This window comes from Anolis sagrei, chromosome 1, assembly GCF_037176765.1.
Source record: "Anolis sagrei isolate rAnoSag1 chromosome 1, rAnoSag1.mat, whole genome shotgun sequence".
In the NCBI taxonomy this organism is placed as follows: Eukaryota; Metazoa; Chordata; class Lepidosauria; order Squamata; family Dactyloidae; genus Anolis; species Anolis sagrei.
Window position 1 is genome coordinate 261,197,997 of NC_090021.1, and position 18,375 is coordinate 261,216,371.

The 18,375-nt window shown below is 43.8% G+C and overlaps 1 long non-coding RNA gene across 2 annotated transcripts in view; it reads left to right on the forward strand.

Moving 5' to 3' along the window:
• Positions 1-18,167, forward strand: part of LOC132769223 (uncharacterized) — a 51,544-nt gene extending 33,377 nt beyond the window's left edge. For both annotated transcript variants that reach the window (XR_010908938.1, XR_009630810.2), the window contains exons 3-4: positions 34-233; positions 17,615-18,167. This is a non-coding gene — a long non-coding RNA (uncharacterized lncRNA). The remainder of the gene's footprint in view (positions 1-33; positions 234-17,614) is intronic.
• Positions 18,168-18,375: the final 208 nt, after the last annotated feature.

The following is an 18,375-nucleotide window of genomic DNA, read 5'->3' on the forward strand; positions in this document are numbered from 1 at the left end:
AAAGCATTTTTAATTTTTTTTTTTTTTACATAGGATCACCTTCTGGATCCGGAGTGGGACATTATCAGGCCTTTAGGTTTGAATGCAGCTGATCCATCCAAGGATCTAGTCTAGGTGTACTACACAGCTTACCTTTCCCAGCTCTGGGCCTCCCCTGTCCACTGAGGCTGTCCATTGGGTCCTCCTGAAGAGAAAGACTTACTGTCACAGATCAGTCATCTTTGATCAGCAAGGTATTGCTGTATTCTTTGGTTGTTCTTTGATTCTGCCTCCTGATTTGCTCTTCAATCCTGCCTTGATATGTGTTACTCGGCTCTCTAGTTATTCCTTGGTTCTGCTTGCCCAACTTCTCTTTTGTCACACAACTCATGGTTTTTGACATACTGTCCACTCATCCTTGACATTCTGGTGAGAAAATGTATGCAGCACTTACTTCATGCTTTGAAGTGTTTCAGAATCCATAAAAGCTCTATGTGTCACTTGAGCAACACACATCTGAAGCTACAATGAACATACTATCCTGAAGTGATACATGTATTAGCCACTATCCTGAACATTTAGGCATAGGCCTCAATGTTCCATATTATTTACACAAGGCAGTACTTTCAGCCTCTACTGTTCTTTAGCTGGCTGTGTAAGTGATTTGTATTTTCTTTCTTGGAAGGAGGTTCTGTAGTGGTGTTCCTTTTCAACTTGAAATCATAATCTCAATAAACTCGTAAAATAAGTCTGAAAAAAATAATTTAAAACCTGGGTTTGCAAAGGCATCTTCTATTGCTACCAGTTCCACTATCCAGAATGTGTTGTTATGAATTCCAAATGCCATCAAAGCCATTTGCATTCCATCTCAAGACATATTTTTGGAGTGAGATAGCTATGAATGCAACAAAAACAAGTTTGCTATGGTTATTTGCTATCTACTTTCATATGGGAATGTAAATAACCTCAGTCAAATATGAGACATTTTCATCACTTTAAGGTCATCCTCTAAGCCTTGCTTCTATATAAATCTAATGGAGATGAATCTTAATACCTTGCAATACAATACTTTGATATGCATACAGCATGGAGAAGACAACACAGGATGGCTTTAGCTGTGCTACAAAAATAACACTGTTCAAGAACAGATAGATTGACAATCAGCAGATTATGATGGGTGAACAATGAACTCCATGATTATTTCTCTATAAGATTTACTTAAACTGCACATTTTTGCATGGCAGGTCTATGATTCTATGATTTTATAACTAATTTATTATTCAGGATAAAAGTTCTCACTGTTAGATTAAAACATGATGGCATTCCAATTTTTAGAGCTGATATTTTCATTGTTTGTTCATAGGCCAGTAGAAAAAAATAGTAAGAGAATTCCCAAACACAAGCTTCATGATCACTTGTCTTGTCATTAAGACATCCACATACTTCTCTCGGTGATTGTATCCTTTGTGGGTGTACATGAGTATTAACAAATAAGCTTTACTTCACAGGATTCCTATGCCATGATGTGTCCTAGTTACCACAAAACCCCGTGGAAAAGATGCACACTCCTTGTTCATGTTCAGTTCTTTGAGTGATTCTCATCACGTACAAGGACCTAGTTCACTGTGATATATAATGCAGATATTGCAAAATTCCCATTACTTACAGAAAGCTTTTTTCTTTGAACACAACTAATTCAGATTAGAGGAGAGAAATTTAAGGTGGCCCGAATGTGTATGTGAGAGAGTGTCAATACTGTACATGTTTTATTAGCTATAGGTCTGTAATAAATGAAGTCTTATTATATTTTCCAAAGTGGCTTATGAGTTTGTCAGAAATACTTTGATATTTCATGATATATCTTTATCCTTGAGGGTCTTGTCTGGTTCTTTCATAGCTGCCCTTCCAAGTTTTAGTGTTTTTCTAATTTCTTGACTGCAGCCCTTGTTTAGAATAAGCACTGTGTCGAAGTGCAAGAAATCTTTCACTCTCTCTACTGATAGTGAGCATCTACTGATACTAAAAAACCTGTTTTTTGATACCTGTGAATTGACGTTTTTTTTTAATTCTAAAGAATTCACAATATACGGGGTGGTTTGTTTTGCTGTTTTAATATATGTTTTCATATTAAGATTGTTTATTAGATATTCTCGACCTTAGAAGAGACTTGCAGGTCAGTTAGATTCTGACATTGTTGAGACCCTAGTATTTCAAAACTCAGTGCCGATTCAAAGCTGTGCATAGCAGCCAGAAGACTCTGAGTTTGGGTTGTTTCATGGTTTGCGAAGATAAACAAATGAAGCTGATTTCCAGCCAACAAATTGCATGTGCTACAAAAAGCTCTTTAATAAGACAGCATCTTTTCTTTTTCTCTAATAGGTCTGTAGAAACTTAATCCATCCTCTTGCCATTCCTGTGATAACTTCTTCAAGTTGTGATTTCTGGACCTCTAAAAAAACCTTTTAAAATAACATAATGGGTGAATATGGCTTGAATGAGCTTATAGTTAACAGAAAACTGATCTTTTTTATGAGGGAAAGCAGGGTGAACCATAGCCAAGCAGACTGCTCGGGTGTTTAAGAAATGATCACAGCTTGCTTAGATTTTCTGATGGTTTTGTAGGAGACAACTCCCACCAGAATATATGCATTACTGTGGTAAATCCAGTGCAGACAGATTTATTCTAGATTACCAAATGACTCATTCTCTACCTTGGCCCTCAAAAAAGTTACAGGAGAAAATATATATCTAAAAGGGGGATTTTCAGTTTTAAAAACCAGGAACCCAAATGTATTATAAAATTATAGTTCCAAGTTAACTGCCATGGTTCTGTCCTATAAAGTCCTGGGCTTTATCTGCAAACCTGTGATTCTGTACAATGGAACCATGACAGATAATGTGTAATAATTGTGTAAATCCATATTGCTGGATTTGACTTCTGTATATTTGGTTGTACATGGATTTGATTAAATGTTCCCTCTAGAAGTCTCTAGGTTCTCCCATGCAATTCTATGGTTAATTTCTGGCAGAAGTTGATACAGAGTCATGCTGGAGGACCTAGATATATCTAGATAGGTGTTTTCTCATGTTTAAAAAAGTTAGCATTTTTAAAATTAGCATTTTTTCTACTTTTGCAGGGTTCCTGCATGCTTAACCCCAGAAAAGATGGAGAGCTTACTGTAATGGGCCACAGCTAATCAGCTGGAAACACACATTCCTTTCTTTTAAAATGACAAGGACCCAGAGCATTTTTAGGTCTTCAGGCTGCTCAACATCAGTCACGCTGGTAGCTGACTGGGTAGAACCTTTATCATTTTCCCAATCTCTATCCATTAAAACAATAGAGAGGTTGATGGTACAATATAGCCATAGGCAATAGGGCAGTGATTTATTGTTATTGCAGAAAAATGGAGCCCTCGGTGGTGCAGTGGGTTAAACCCCTGTGCCAGCAGGACTGAAGACCAACAGGTCACAGGTTCGAATCCGGGGAGAGGCGGATGAGCTCCCTCCATCACTCCAGCTCCTCATGCGGGGACATGAGAGAAGCCTCCTACAAGGATGATAAAACATCAAATCATCCGGGTGTCCCCTGGGTAACGTCCTTGCAGACGGCCAATTCTCTCACACCAGAAGCAACTTGCAGTTTCTCAGGTCACTCCTGACATGACAAAAAATAATTGCAGAAAAATAATCTTAAAATAAAATGAAAATAGAAGAAATGTTGGTTTAAGAAAAGACAAATGAGAAAAAAAATAAGTTGATGCTATTTGCCATTAATCCAACTTTAAGATACAAAATTCAAAAATTACTCCATAATAAAACTTAGTTTCTTTAATATATGATCATGCTCCAAAGGAAATTGCCAATGGGCACAACCACATCAGATGTCTAAAAGATATGCAAAAGGAATGACCGTGCTAACTATCAGTCAATGTGATTTACTAAATAAAGGTTGTGGTGTCCAGTACATATGGTCTTTGTGTGTGCTATGGATTGTTATCTAAGATTCATAGATCTTATTAGTGTGACCATGCTCCTGCATTTAGTCCAAGGACTGGGGCTGCATAGAGCTCCAGATGTCACTGCAGTACATTTGTCTATGCTGGCTAGACTGATGGGGGCGGCAGTTCAATGACTATGAAGAAGCATTCCTCCCCTATCTTTGCTGTACTCCTTCCCTGCTGATGAACCCTGGTAGAAGAGGACAGGGTCCCTTCATCTTTAGTAGCTGTATAAGGAAAAGAAAATTCATCAGCACAAGTAGTCCCCAACACTAATTTATCTTCACAATGCCCGTGATATTCCTCCCAAGTTAGGGATATCAAGGTGCTTGTTTATAAAGCTATTGTCCTCCCAACCCTGTTATACGCCTGCGAAATGTGGACTGTCTATAGAGGTTGCGCTCTACTTCTAGAATGATTTCATCAGTGTTGCCTCCAAAAAAATCATGCAAATCACTTAGGAAGACAGGCGGACAAATGTCAGTGTGCTGAAAGAAGCAAAGACCAGAAATATTCAAGTGATGCTCCTATGCCATCAACTCTGCTGGACAGGCTATGTTGTCCCAATGCCTGATCACTGTCTCCCAACTGTACTCCCAACTCAAGAATAGAAAATAGAATGTTGGTAGACAGAAAAAGAGATTTAAAGATGGGCTTTAAGCAGAGTGTTAAAAATTGTTACATGGACACTGAGAACTCGGAAGCCCTGGTCCTTGAGTGCTCTAACTGGAGGTCAGCTCTGACCAGCAGTGCTGTAGAGTTTGAAAAAAGCACAAATGGAGGGTGAAAGGGAGAAACATGCCAAGAGGAAGGCACATCAAGCCAACCCTGACCCGGACCGTCTTCATCCTGGAAACCAATGTCCTCACTGTGGAAGAGCGTGGGTCAAGAATAGGGCTCTACAGTTTACCTACGTATCCACCACCAAGACACCACACCTGGAAGGCCATCATACTTGGACAACGAAAGATTGCCAAAGTAAAGTAATTCCTCTTAAGCCCCTTGAACCTCCACCATTTCTTCTGATATGGAGATTTTTCTACCTAAAAACTATATCAAAGGTAGTGAAATAATGCACAACTGTAGTAGATTGCTTTCACTTCCAGACATTTTCCAATATTTTCTTCAAGCCAAAACTTGACAGAAAATTGTGACATTACCATTTGGCATGTCACAATGTGGCGGTGAGACTCATGGGTGTGCTTGAGGAGGTGAAGATTGTCTCCTGTTTCCATGCACTGTAGTTGCAAACCCCAGCTATTAAGAAAGAGTGTAACTAATCTTGGAATCACTGAGCTCAACAACGTCTTCTTCATTTTCACAGTTCCCTGTGGTTTTTTTTTTTTTTTGCTAGTTTTCCAGCTGGCAGGTGCTCTGCTTACAGTTTGAACATAGTCCCTCCTTGCACCCTGAGCCCCATGACATGTACGGAGAGGACTTACTGAGATAAACTGAGCATAAATGACACTGGATTCCTACATTTAACTGCTGCTTTTTTAAAATTCAGTTTCCAGTAGATTCCTATCCCAGAGCCTTGCTGCAGTCAAGAATTGTTTTGGCATTATTTTCCTTTTGAATTTACCATAATGAAAAGGATTTATTTCTGCGTTTCAGATTAAGCATGAAGAAAAACAGTTTAACTCATGACAGAGCTAGGAAGATGTCATTTTGGAATCCATCAAATAGCATAGCAACTTTAGTCTGGTTTTTAAAGTTCCCACAGCCACCCTCCTTTCCCCCACCCAAAAAACACTAAAACAACCCACTGACCAGTCTTCTTTGCAAAGTCATTTCTCATTGCTTTCGCTTCCTCAGTTTCTCACCTGTCTCTTCAATAGAATTCATTGCTAACTATTAAACTACCAATTTCCAGTAAAATGTAATATCTGCAAAAACTTTGGATGTATCCACACTACCAAACAATAGCATTTATACTACTTTAACTCCATGACTCCATCCAATAGAATCCTGGGTTCTGTAGTTTGGTGAACAAATTTAACATTCACTGCTTAGAGAGCAACCCACTGTTCCAATCCAGCACTAGAGCTCTTCACCAGAGAATTCTATGTACCCTGCCTCACCAGACTACAAATCCCAGGATTCAGTAGCACAGAGGCATGACGGTGGCAGAGATTTTAATGTGTTATAATTGTGCATTTCTGGAAATATCCTCTGATCTTTTAATTAATGTTTTTCTGAGCACCTTAAGAGGGCACTCTACTATCCAGATTGTGATGCATAATAATAATAATAATAATAATAATAATAATAATAATAATAATAATTTTATACCCTGCCACCATCTCCCCAAGGGGACTCGGGGCGGCTTACATGAGGCCACGCCCATCAATACAGTAAATACAATATAACACAGAAACACAACAGAAAATCAGAAAATAAAATAACATAAAATACAAAACCAATGTAAATAAGCAGTAAAGCAATATAAAAGGATTCATTCAGGATTCTTTTATATTGTGGTAAATGTAATAGCCTTCGGCCACCTCTACTCAACAGATAGTTCTTTGTCCTTCCACAAAAAAGAATTAGGGCTTTTAAATCCTACCCCCACCATCATAAAATGTTCTAGAAGGACTTGGTGTTTTTTTAACAGGTATGGATTTTTGCAGATGTGTATAAAGTAGACCTATGAGACTGAGTCAACTGTGGCTGTGTATGTTTTCACTCTGCCAACAGATCTGTTACCAAGAAACAAATATTGCTAATGATGCCATGGAGGATTATTTACAAGTGCTTTCTATGCCTCTCTGTATGCAAGAAACGCCTTTTAAAGTTCAGAATGTGAAGAGACACAGAGATTTGAAAAAAAATCTTTTACAACACTACTGACATTTTCCTTTCACAATCTTTTTTCATGTTTGCATAGATTGCAAAATGTCAGGCTTGATCTTCTTGGAACATGAAATATCCACTGGTATGTTGGTAAAACATTTCTGTATTAACAACAGTGAAAATAGATGATCCATTGATTTATAGACTTAATGGAATGCAGCTTTTAGAATGAGAATGTTTATTACTAGTGGCTGCTGGGAAGGAGAATGTCAGGGAGACCTTTGCTCAAAAATATAGAATTACAAAATTATGGTTCTTTCCCCATTAAAGGATCATAGTTTAATATGTACCACCTCACCTCCTCCCACTGCCATAATGTGAGAGAATGGGTCAGACACATTCTGCAATTGGGTACTATATAACCTTTTTGTTGAACGGATGCACAAGAATGACTCATCAAGAAGATGCTGGTCCATGTCTTTAAATATAACATCTGGTATCTGCAGCTCATTGAGGATGGCTTGTTGTTAGCATCCATGAAATCAAGTTTGACCCATGGTGACCCTATGAATTACCCTATCCTCAACTGTTCTGCTCAGATCTCAATGCAGCCATGGCTTCCTTGACTGAGGACCTCATCAGATGGGCTACTTGACCTGTCATGTGCTTGTTCTCCCCTTTTAGGACAGAGCCCATTATAAGATGCATGTGTACTTCCAACTGGGCTCCATGAAGAAATGGGAGAGCTCCATGGAATAGGAGCCAAGACAAGCTGCCCATGTGTGGGTTCTCCTGGCTCCCCACCCCCCGCCAGGAGCCCGTGGATTTGCCATGATGCATGGTGAATCCATGGGTCTTTGTGATGAGGCCTTGAGTCTTTCTCTTTTCCTATTGCCTTGTAATTTTTTTTTTTTAGCACTCCATGGTATCTGACAGGGGATTATCTGGAGGGTACCAAGTTGGTGAAGACTGAAATAAAGGATTTATGATCTACTAAATGACTACTTTCACATCATGTTTTTATGTCATTAATATAAAAAACATAAAGACCCTCTGACCTTTTCTAGAAGCCTGACTGGTGCACTTACATATGGAAAACTGGTCACACACACAGAAAAGCTTTGCTGATTTTGTTTCATTAAGCCATGTCTAGATTGCACATGTTTAAAAGAAATAAGTTAATCTATGATGTCTAGACTCTCTTTCCCACATGACTCTACCATGGAAGGTTTTGACCAATACTGTCCAAGTCTTTATAATCTATACATCTGTAGCATATTTTCACTGTGCACAAGCCAAGTTCCAACAGCAAGCTTGCCATGGAACTTTCCCAATCATTCTTTTTTCCTTTCCTTTTTCACCCCCCTCCCACAAAACCCTCTGTTTTACATTCTGTATAGTTTATTTGTTGTATAATTTATTTTCCATTAAGAAAATACAAACTTACCTGACTGGAAATTATGTTACTCCTTCCCATTCTAGCAGCTCGTAACTGATGTTAGCAATTAATATCTGCTTTTGTTTACACATACAATGCCAAAGTGGTACAGTATAGCCAGCCATTCTATCTTTGCATGTGTTCATTAGCTGAACACTTAAATAGTGTGTGATTTCATCATCTACTTTATGCATGCATAACAAAGTAGTTACTCTTGGTATGACTCCCCTCAAACATATGTTACCAGGCAGCAGTTGTGTAGAGAGATGAAGATCTAGAAACCCATCACATTAACTTCTGGCTCCATCCTAGGACTCTTCCCAGACGGAGCCAGGATGAAGTCTGATGGAGCCCATCACATGATGCAGGGCTACTTCGGTTGGGGCTCTGTCCAGGAAGCATTCTAGGACAGAACCCAGAGAACTCGGGAGGGGAAAGTAGTGATGGAGGGAACATGGGTCATGGGGTGATGGTTTTTCCTGGCTGCTTCACAGATTCACCAAGCTGCCCACTGAATACCCTCACTGTCACCCATCGTCACTGGGAAAGGCCATGACAGCTATGTGATGCAGCAGCTAAAAAAGGTCAATGTTGCATCAATAGATATAAGAAATACTCTAATCTGCTTTGGCCAGACTTCATCTGAAATATTGTGTCCTGTTCTGGGCATCACAATTTAAGAAGGATCTCTACAAGCTGAAGTGGATCCAGAGAAGGGCAACCAAAATGGATTTAAGGCCTGGAAACCAAGCAACATGAATAGAAGATTTGGGAGTTTGTGTGGTGAAGGCTCCTTCTTTGGAGTCTTTTAAACAGAGGCTGGATGGCCATCTGTCGGGGTGCTTTGAATGTGATTTTCCTGCTTCTTGGCAGCCATGAATTCATATTACAGGAAAAAACTGCTATATGGTAAGAGACATTCAATGGTGGAATATGCTGTCTCCTTCCGTGGGCCATATGCCAAGAGTACTTTGTGTTTTTCTGCATGGTAGGGGGTTGGACTGGATAGCCCATCCCACCCAGTCACTAGTTTAATAGACCTCTGTATCTTTGGTGTGATTGTTGCTTAGTAAAGTATACTTAGGAGGGCATTTATGATTGCAGCTGTAAACATAATTTAACTACTTGAAATAGTTACACATATTAGTAGAATCTCTTGTTTGCTTACTCCAAATGAGCCTTAATGTGTTTTGTGGAGTGCTTTCTCTATTAACTGTGTTCAGTATTGCAGGCTTAATTCTTTAGACTGCATTAAGTAAGGACTCCCCCTCACTTTGATTTTCCATCTGCAGATGACAAATGCTGTTCATGTTATACCATACCATATCAGTTCTGCTGAGAGGCAATGTGAGGGAGAGTTTTTCAGTTCATAACCCTCCAAATAATAAGATTGACATTTGGAACACTCAGGCATGCTCTTTTCCAGGAAAGTGGAATTAGCTATATCTGTGCTCTCTCTCAGGATTTATTTAGAGTTCCAAAAAGCAATTCGGAAAACTTAGACAAATATGATACTTACCTCAAAGAAGGAAATCTCAAATGTTTAGAGGGAAGTGAAACTTTCACTTTTAGTACTTGGAAAAAGCCACTCATTCTCCTGTCTTCCACACTAATGTCAACAAGAGTTATGTCCAAATGCTGACTGGAGGTTAGGACTCAGGGCATAAATCCTTAACTTTAATAAGAGCACTTAAAATGTCTACTGAACACACAGTCTGCTGAAGATAAGAAAGCATTTTGTCAGCTAATACTGGAAAACATTTTTTCTCGCTGATAGGTGATTCCTCACTTAAGATTTGCTGAAAACATTAAGATATGCTTTGCATAATTAATTATGGGGGAGGGTATATAAATCAACAAAATTACTAATGTAGCTAATATATCTATTCCAATGGATAGATTAATCCCAGTCGGATATCTAAAATTATGCTGCAAACACACAATGTTGCATATACCATTGCTCTGCCACCACTTCTAAGAAATCTATTCTAATGATGACATCTAATTACTGGTGTGTACATGTATGTATGTGCCTTTAAGTCACCTATCGACTTATGGTGATCTCAGGAATCACAGAATTTTCTTAGACAAGGAATACTCAGAGGTGGTTTTGCCAGTTCCTTCTTCCAAAATACAGCCTACTGCACCTGGTATTGATTGGCAATCTCAAATCCAAGTACTAACTACTAGGGCTGACCTTGCTTAGTTTCCAAGATTAGACAGAAGCTGGTGCTTTAGGTTATTTTAAAATTAATACTGCTACTTTAAATCCATTCACATTCAGAAAACTTTGATGATGATTGCAAAGCCCCAATTCGTATCTTGATCATTATAATTGCCAATATAAAGAAAACTGCAAGGTTAATAGGAAAATTGAAGCTTCACTTAACCTGCAACTTTCTGCCTAGTTGCTCTCCTGATTGGGAAGCAGCCAAATGGTGTGAGAAGCCAGTGGGCAGGATAAGTAAGGGGGACTTGAGGAATATACTTTCAGGATGAATTTGGATGGTAAGCCACCATACTTGCACATTTCTTTTCAGTGAACCAGAGGAAAGAGAAAACATTCACTATCTCCACATTTTAAAGATTTTCCTTGCATATAAACCTTGCAACTGAGACTCTGGGAATTTTGCAGATTATTTATGGAGTGGCAGTGCTTACCTTCCTAAAATAACATATGACACATCTATACCATAGCATGATTGCAGTTCCATTTAAGTGCCATGGCTCAATGCTATGGAATCATGGGAGGTGAAGTTTTACAATGTCTTTAACCTTTTATGCAAAAGTATGCTGTTGTCCCACAAAACTACAACTCCCAGGATTCCATAGCATGGAGTCATGGCAAATCAAAAGTTAAAACTGCAGTAATCCTACAGTGCAGATTCACCCTCATTCCCCTCAAAACATAGGAAGCATACAACATTAAATTAGGGACTTTCTAATAAATAATAATAATAATAATAACCCCACTTTATCTCCCCTGAAGGGGACTCATAAATGAACATAAACGGACATAGCAGCAGGACTGTCACCTTTAATGACCATATCTATTGTAGAACATTATATTAATTATTACAGTTGGCCCAGCCATAGGTTTTTAAATGTTATTGTGTTATTGTTGATGTTTACTGCCTATTTTTGTTTATGAGTTTTATTTTATTGTTTGTATTACTGTTGTTGTTTTTTGCTGATGTATTGTGGGCTCGGCCTCATGTAAGCCGCACCGAGTCCCTTGGGGAGATGGTAGCGGGGTACAAATAAAGTTTTATTATTTATTATTATTATTATCTGGATTATATGACAGTGTAGATGGGGTCTGATTTGGAAAGGATCCTCAATGCTTATTCTCATCCATATCGTTAGTCATTCCAAATCATTTTTAAGCCATTTGATTTCTTCCAAACATACAAACTCCTCAGTCATAATTCCTGCTTAAGCCTTCATTGCATATCTCGCTGAGCCCGAGAGAACCTTGAGAGAGCCGAGGAGCCGGGAAAAAAGGGCCAGGAAGGCGGAGGTAGGCAAGGGAGCGCCGCCATTACAACGCGGCCGGTTCCCTCCTCAAGAACCTACCTGGGGAGGCCCTGATTCACAGACCAGCTCGTCGACCCGCCTGTGCTCCGAGCCCGGTGCTGCGGTGCCAGCTGATTGGGCTCTCCCGCAGCGTTGCCGCCTGGGCTGCTGCCGAGGCCGCTGCTGTACGCGCCGCGGTTGCCGCGGTCGCCATCTTGTCATCACTGCCAGGTCTCACTCTCGCGGGGAAGAGGCTGCTGGAGGGAGAGGCAGCCGGGAGTCCGAGAGGAGGCGGACTGCTGCAATCGCGGTCGCCCTTGCCAAGGCGGACCGCCACCGCCACCAAGAGTCGTCCCGTTCCCTCTGCGGAGTGCTGGGGAGGAGCGAGTCGGGGCCGACTGTTGCCGCGAGGTGGGGCTTTTTGCAGCAGCCGGCGCCGAGGCCGCCGCCGCGAGCGCCACGAACGCTGCTTCAGCTGGGCCTCCACTGCGGGGCCTGCGCCAGGCGGACCGCGGCACCGCGAGGGCTGCCCGAACCGGGCCCTGGCCGCCTGGGCCTTTACTACCCTTACCATCTGGGCCTTTTCGAGGCCTTTTCGGGACGGCCCGCTACCGAGGTTCTTCCCCTCTGCGGAGTGCTGGGGAGCGAGTTGGGGCCTATTGCTGTGGCCGAAGCCGCCGCCACCGCGAACGCCGCGAGCGCTGCTCCAGCTAGGCCTTTGCCATCTGAGCCTTACCAAGCAGGCCGCTGCGCCGTGAGCGCCGCTCCGGCTGGGCCCTTACCATCTGGGCCTTTACCATCTGGCCTGTGCAAGACGCCTCACCGCCAGGCCCAACATCGCCTAACATCGCCGCTCCTTACCATCTGGGCCTTTACCATCTGGGCCCGTACCAGACGCTGGGCCACCACTGCCTGGGCCCTGCCAGGCGGGCCGCTGCGCCGCGAGGGCTGCTTCAACCGGGCCCTGGCCGCCTGGGCTGCTTCAACCGGGCCCTGGCCGCCTGGGCTGCTTCAACCGGGCCCTGGCCGCCTGGGCCTTTACCATCTTTTACCATCTGGGCCTTTACCATCTGGGCAAGCCGTGTGTAGACCTTTTTTGTGCTGACCTTTTCTGTGTTGACCGATATTGTGTAGACCTTTTTTGTGCTGACCTTTTCTGTGTTGACCGACATTGTGCTGCCTGATTGTGCAACTCAAGCTGGGTGTAGACCAACTTGTGCTGACCACCGCCGTGTTGACCATCTCCGGAAGACTGAGAGACTCATCCGCTATTTACATCAGCCGTCCATAGACTACACCTTGAATCACAACAACTCTACCAACTGATATTACTGCCAACTCCTTAGTGTTGTGTTTACATATTGCTTAATATAGCACTTTATTGTTCCTTGTCTACCCTGCTGCTAATTGGTACTAAGAACTCAGTATAGCACTTTAAGGCGCCTGCCTCTTTTGCTGCTAAATCGTACTAGCACTTAAGCTCCCTCTCCCTATCCCTCCATGCCGCACTTTAGATAGCGCTGAGAGCCAGACTTGGGTATTTTGTCGTACTTTAAGATCCTTGCACTTTATGAATTGCCCTAGTGGCACGCAGCTGTGACGCCTACTGTGTTTGCATTTTAAGACTCTTGCACTTTATGAACTACCTAACTGTCGCGGCTGAGACGTTTACTACACTTTATTACTATCAATCTTACTGAAGTGTACTATTATTACCCATGTGGTTCCCCATTCCCCTATTTGTATTATCCTTGATATTAGTGACTAGTGGAAGGGGCAAGGGACGAAGTGGGCTGGAATCCGTGGGCAACAATGAGGTGAGGAGGGGGGGAAAGGGAATCAAGGGAGTTGGCAAGAAAAAACTCCAGCAAACCAAACAACTACAAACGTAACAGAAATTAAGACCTTGGATTTGGACTGCGGCATGGAGGAGGGGAGGTGTTCCACTAGCCGAGGGGCCCCCATACAGGTCGTGGTGGGGAGGGGGAGATGCGGGAAAAGGAGACCTCAAATTCGGCCTAATTCGGACCGCTTATCCACATTAATAATCCCAAACCGGTCTCCTATGGTAAATTGGTGTAACCAGGTTGGCGGGCCCTCCGGACTGAAGGTGGTGCTGTTGAACGCCAGATCTGTCAACGGAAAAACGACCTTTATCCAGGATCTCATCCTGGATGAGCGGGCAGATCTGGCGTGCATCACGGAGACCTGGCTGGATGAAGCTGGAGGCGTGAATCTAACCCAGCTTTGTCCTCCAGGTTTCTCCGTGCAGCACCAACCAAGATCCGGAGGGCGGGGAGGCGGGGTCCCAGTGGTCTATAGAGATTCCATCCATCTGACCAGGAGCCCCATCCCGCAGTCAACAAATTTTGAATGCGTCCACCTGAGGGTGGGTGACCGGGACAGAATAGGGATTCTGTTAGTGTACCGTCCACCTCGCTGCACTACAGTCTCCCTACCTGAGCTAGCGGGGGCGGTCTCGAGCCTGGCGTTGGAGTCTCAACGGCTTCTCGTGCTGGGAGACTTCAATATCCATGCCGAGGCGACCCCCACAGGTGCGGCTCAGGACTTCATGTCTGCCATGGCAACCATGGGGCTGTCCCAGCAAATATCTGACCCCACCCACTGTGCTGGACATACATTGGACTTGGTTTTCTGCCAGGGATGGGAGCAGGGTGGCGGTGTGGAGGAGTTGTCCATCTCTCTGTTGCCATGGACCGACCACTTCCTGATCAGATTTAGGCTCACTGCGCCCCTTAACCTCTGCAAAGGTGGAGGACCCATTAAGTTGGTCCGCCCCAGGAGGCTTATGGATCCGAATGGATTCCTGACGGCTCTTGGGGATTTTCCCGCCACCTCGGTAGGTGACCATGTCGAGGCCTTGGGCGCTCTCTGGAATGGAGAGATGGCCAGGGCAATTGACATGATCGCTCCGGAACGTCCCCTCTCAAGTAGCTGAGCTAAACCAGCTCCTTGGTTTACTGAGGAGCTGGCAGTGATGAAGCAAAGGAAGAGGGAACTAGAGAGCGTGTGGCGTTCGGATCCGAGCGAGTCAAATCGAACACGGTTTGTGTCCTTTCTAAGGGCATATGCCGCGGCAATAAAAGCCGCAAAGAAAACCTTCTTTGCGGCCACTATTGTGTCTGCAAGGAACCGTCCGGCGGAGTTGTTCCAGATTGTCAGAGGTCTTTTAACTCCCGCCACCTCAGGCGGGAGCCCTGACAATTCGGCCACGCGCTGCAAAGCATTTGCTCAGTTCTTTGCAGACAAAGTCGCTTTGATCCGCTCTGGTCTGGATACCACATTAAAAGCAGTCTCTGAGGATGTAACATGAGCACCTGCTTGTCCTATTTTGATGGATTCTTTTCCATTAGTGAAACCCGAGGATGTGGACAAGATACTTGGAGGAATGAGGCCTACCACATCCATCCTAGACCCCTGCCCATCCTGGCTTCTAAAGGAGGCCAGAGGGGGATTGGCTGAGTGGGTTGAGGTGGTGGTGAATGCCTCCCTTCAGGAAGGCAAGATTCCAGCGAGCTTAAAACAAGCTATAATAAAACCGCTGTTGAAAAAACCATCACTGGACCCCACTAAATTTGACAACTTTCGACCAGTGTCCAATCTCCCCTTTTTGGGCAAAGTCCTGGAACGTGTGGTGGCCTCACAACTCCAGGTATTCTTGGTAGACACGGATTATCTGGATTCGGCACAGTCTGGTTTCAGACCGGGACATGGAACTGAGACAGCCTTGGTCGCCTTAGTGGATGACCTGCGCCGGGAGCTCGACAGGGGGAGTGTGTCCCTGTTGGTGCTCCTGGACCTCTCAGTGGCCTTCGATACCGTCGACCACAGTATCCTTCTGGGGCGCCTTGCGGAGATGGGTCTCGGGGGCATTGTTCTGCAGTGGCTCCGGTCATTTCTGGAGGGCCGCACCCAGAAGGTGTTATTGGGGGACACCTGTTCAACACCACAGCCTTTGACTTGTGGGGTTCCACAGGGCTCTATACTGTCCCCCATGCTGTTTAACATCTACATGAAGCCGCTGGGTGAGATCATCCGGAGTTTCGGGGTGCGGTGTCATCTGTACGCAGATGATGTCCAACTCTGTCACTCCTTTCCACCTGCTACTAAGGAGGCTGTCGAGGTCCTGAACCGGTGTCTGGCCGCTGTAATGGTCTGGATGAGGGCGAACAAATTGAAATTAAATCCAGACAAGACAGAGGTACTCCTGGTCAGTCGCAAGGCCGAACAGGGTATAGGGTTACAGCCTGTGCTGGATGGGGTCGCACTCCCCTTGAAGGCGCAGGTTCGCAGCTTGGGTGTGATCCTGAATTCATCGTTGAGCCTGGATCCCCAGGTTTCAGCGGTGACCAGGGGAGCATTTGCACAGCTCAGGCTCGTGCGCCAGCTGCGCCCGTACCTCGGGAAGTCTGACTTGGCCACAGTAGTACACGCTCTGGTCACATCCCGCCTTGACTACTGCAACGCTCTCTACGTGGGGCTGCCCTTGAAGACGGCCCGGAAGCTTCAGCTAGTCCAGCGCGCGGCAGCCATGTTACTAACAGGAGCGGGACGCAGGGAGCATACAACGCCCTTGTTGTTCCAGCTCCACTGGCTGCCGATCTGCTACCGGGCCCAATTTAAGGTGCTGGTGTTGGCCTACAAAGCCCTAAATGGTTCCGGCCCAAAATACCTTTCTGACCGCATCTCGGCCTATGAGCCCACGAGGACCTTGAGATCGTCTGGGGAGGCCCTTCTCTCGATCCCGCCTGCCTCACAGGCACGCCTGGCGGGGACGAGGGATAGGGCCTTCTCGGTGGTGGCCCCCCGGCTGTGGAGCACCCTCCCTGTAGACATCAGACAGGCGCCCTCCCTTATGACATTCCGCGAAAGACTAAAGACATGGTTATTTGAGAAGGCGTTTGACTAAGTGCTACAACAATTGGCAATGATGACTGGAACGGAATATGGATAACGAGATTGGTTTATGATTCTACGATGAGACGGCGTGGATGATTTAGTGTAATTGTATTTTGATAGTTATGTTGATATTATTGTTGTGATATTCCCCTATTGTAAACTGTTTTTATATGTTGTACACCGCCGTGAGTCGCCCTAGGGCTGAGAACGGCGGTCAACAAATGCAGTAAATAAATAAATAAATAAATGAATAAATAAATATCATATGTAACTATTAAATACAGCATTAAAAACAACATGCCCCAATTTTCTGCTAAAGTGCAGCATCATATCAAGTGATATTAACTAGATATGTAAAACATGATTCAACAGAAAAGACAAAATTGAGAAAAATGAAGGGCAATAGGGCTGAATAAAGGAAAGATGTATTGACACAATCTACATTACAGATAGATTGGCTCAATGAAGGAAACCAAGTCCTGATTTTGTAAGGCCTAACCTGTGTTCTTTATGATAAGGTCTTTGAGGGACGGGGGTGTTCCTCATTTGTTGGGCCACCATATATTGAAGTTGATTTAGTAGCATGTAATAAGATACAGGTATTTAAACAAACAGCACCTCTGAGTTCCAGTTGTTAAACATTTTAACTGGGAAACAGTTGTCTGTGTTCTGAACTATGGTGCCACCACTTTCAGGTACTTTGGATATAATTGAAAATTTCTGAATCCACAGATTTAATATCTAAGGACTTCATAAGATGGGCAGGAGAAAAGTGAGGGAAAGCAGAGGGCACCATCTTATTTCATTTCCTACCATCTTTCCCTGCCTTCTTGGATGCCAGGCCATCCCATGTTGTTTCCTGTCATTTCTCATGGTTTCCCAACTTTCCAGACTTCCTCCCTATTTTCTTCAGTTAGAAATTGGGTAGCACCAATTCCTGAAAACAAATGCTTTTCTCTGTTTTCAGGTGCTGGCAACACGAATTTCCTTGGGCAGCCACCGGAAGTGGCCATGCATCATACGATGGCCCCTGTGGGACTCTATTTTGCCTGTGCTTGAAAATGAAGAGAACATGCAGAGAAGACTGTGTCTGATGAGGCCCTTAGTCACACATGGTCTCAACCTAGAGGGTAATACATTGCATCATCATCTATCTAAGACTGTGGGACTATATATATATACTCTCTATTTTATATATGCTACCTTGGCTGCAACTCACTATTATTTTAACAACTCAAGAAAGCTGAAGCTCAATTATTTTTGTTGTAGTACAGCGTGATAGTAACGTTACTACTACTGGTAGAAGGGAGAAGAGGACTGCGCAGGTGTTGGAGGAGGAGCAGCAGTGAAAGGAGATTAGAGACATATTCATGGCTCCAACTGATTCCGAATCCTACGAGGGTTTCTCAGACTGTGAAATGGGGGAAGGAGAGGGAAGCAGGGGAGTTAAGCAGGCTACTCGTGAACAAGAATCTGATGAGGAGATCCAAAGGAAGCATATCCGTGATATACTTAGTGCTCCACAGAAGATTTTATGGGTTTTTAAAGGAGTGATGGGACTGGGAGTGACATTGAGGAGGAGGATGATCTAGACTGGACCTGTGTACAGGAAATTAGGGACATCTGTACTCAGCCTTCCTCCAGTGATGACTTTGAGGGGTTTGCAGAAGAGTGGCAATTTGGGAACACTTGGGAGGACCTAAGTCTTGACAGACGCTGGCAAAGAGG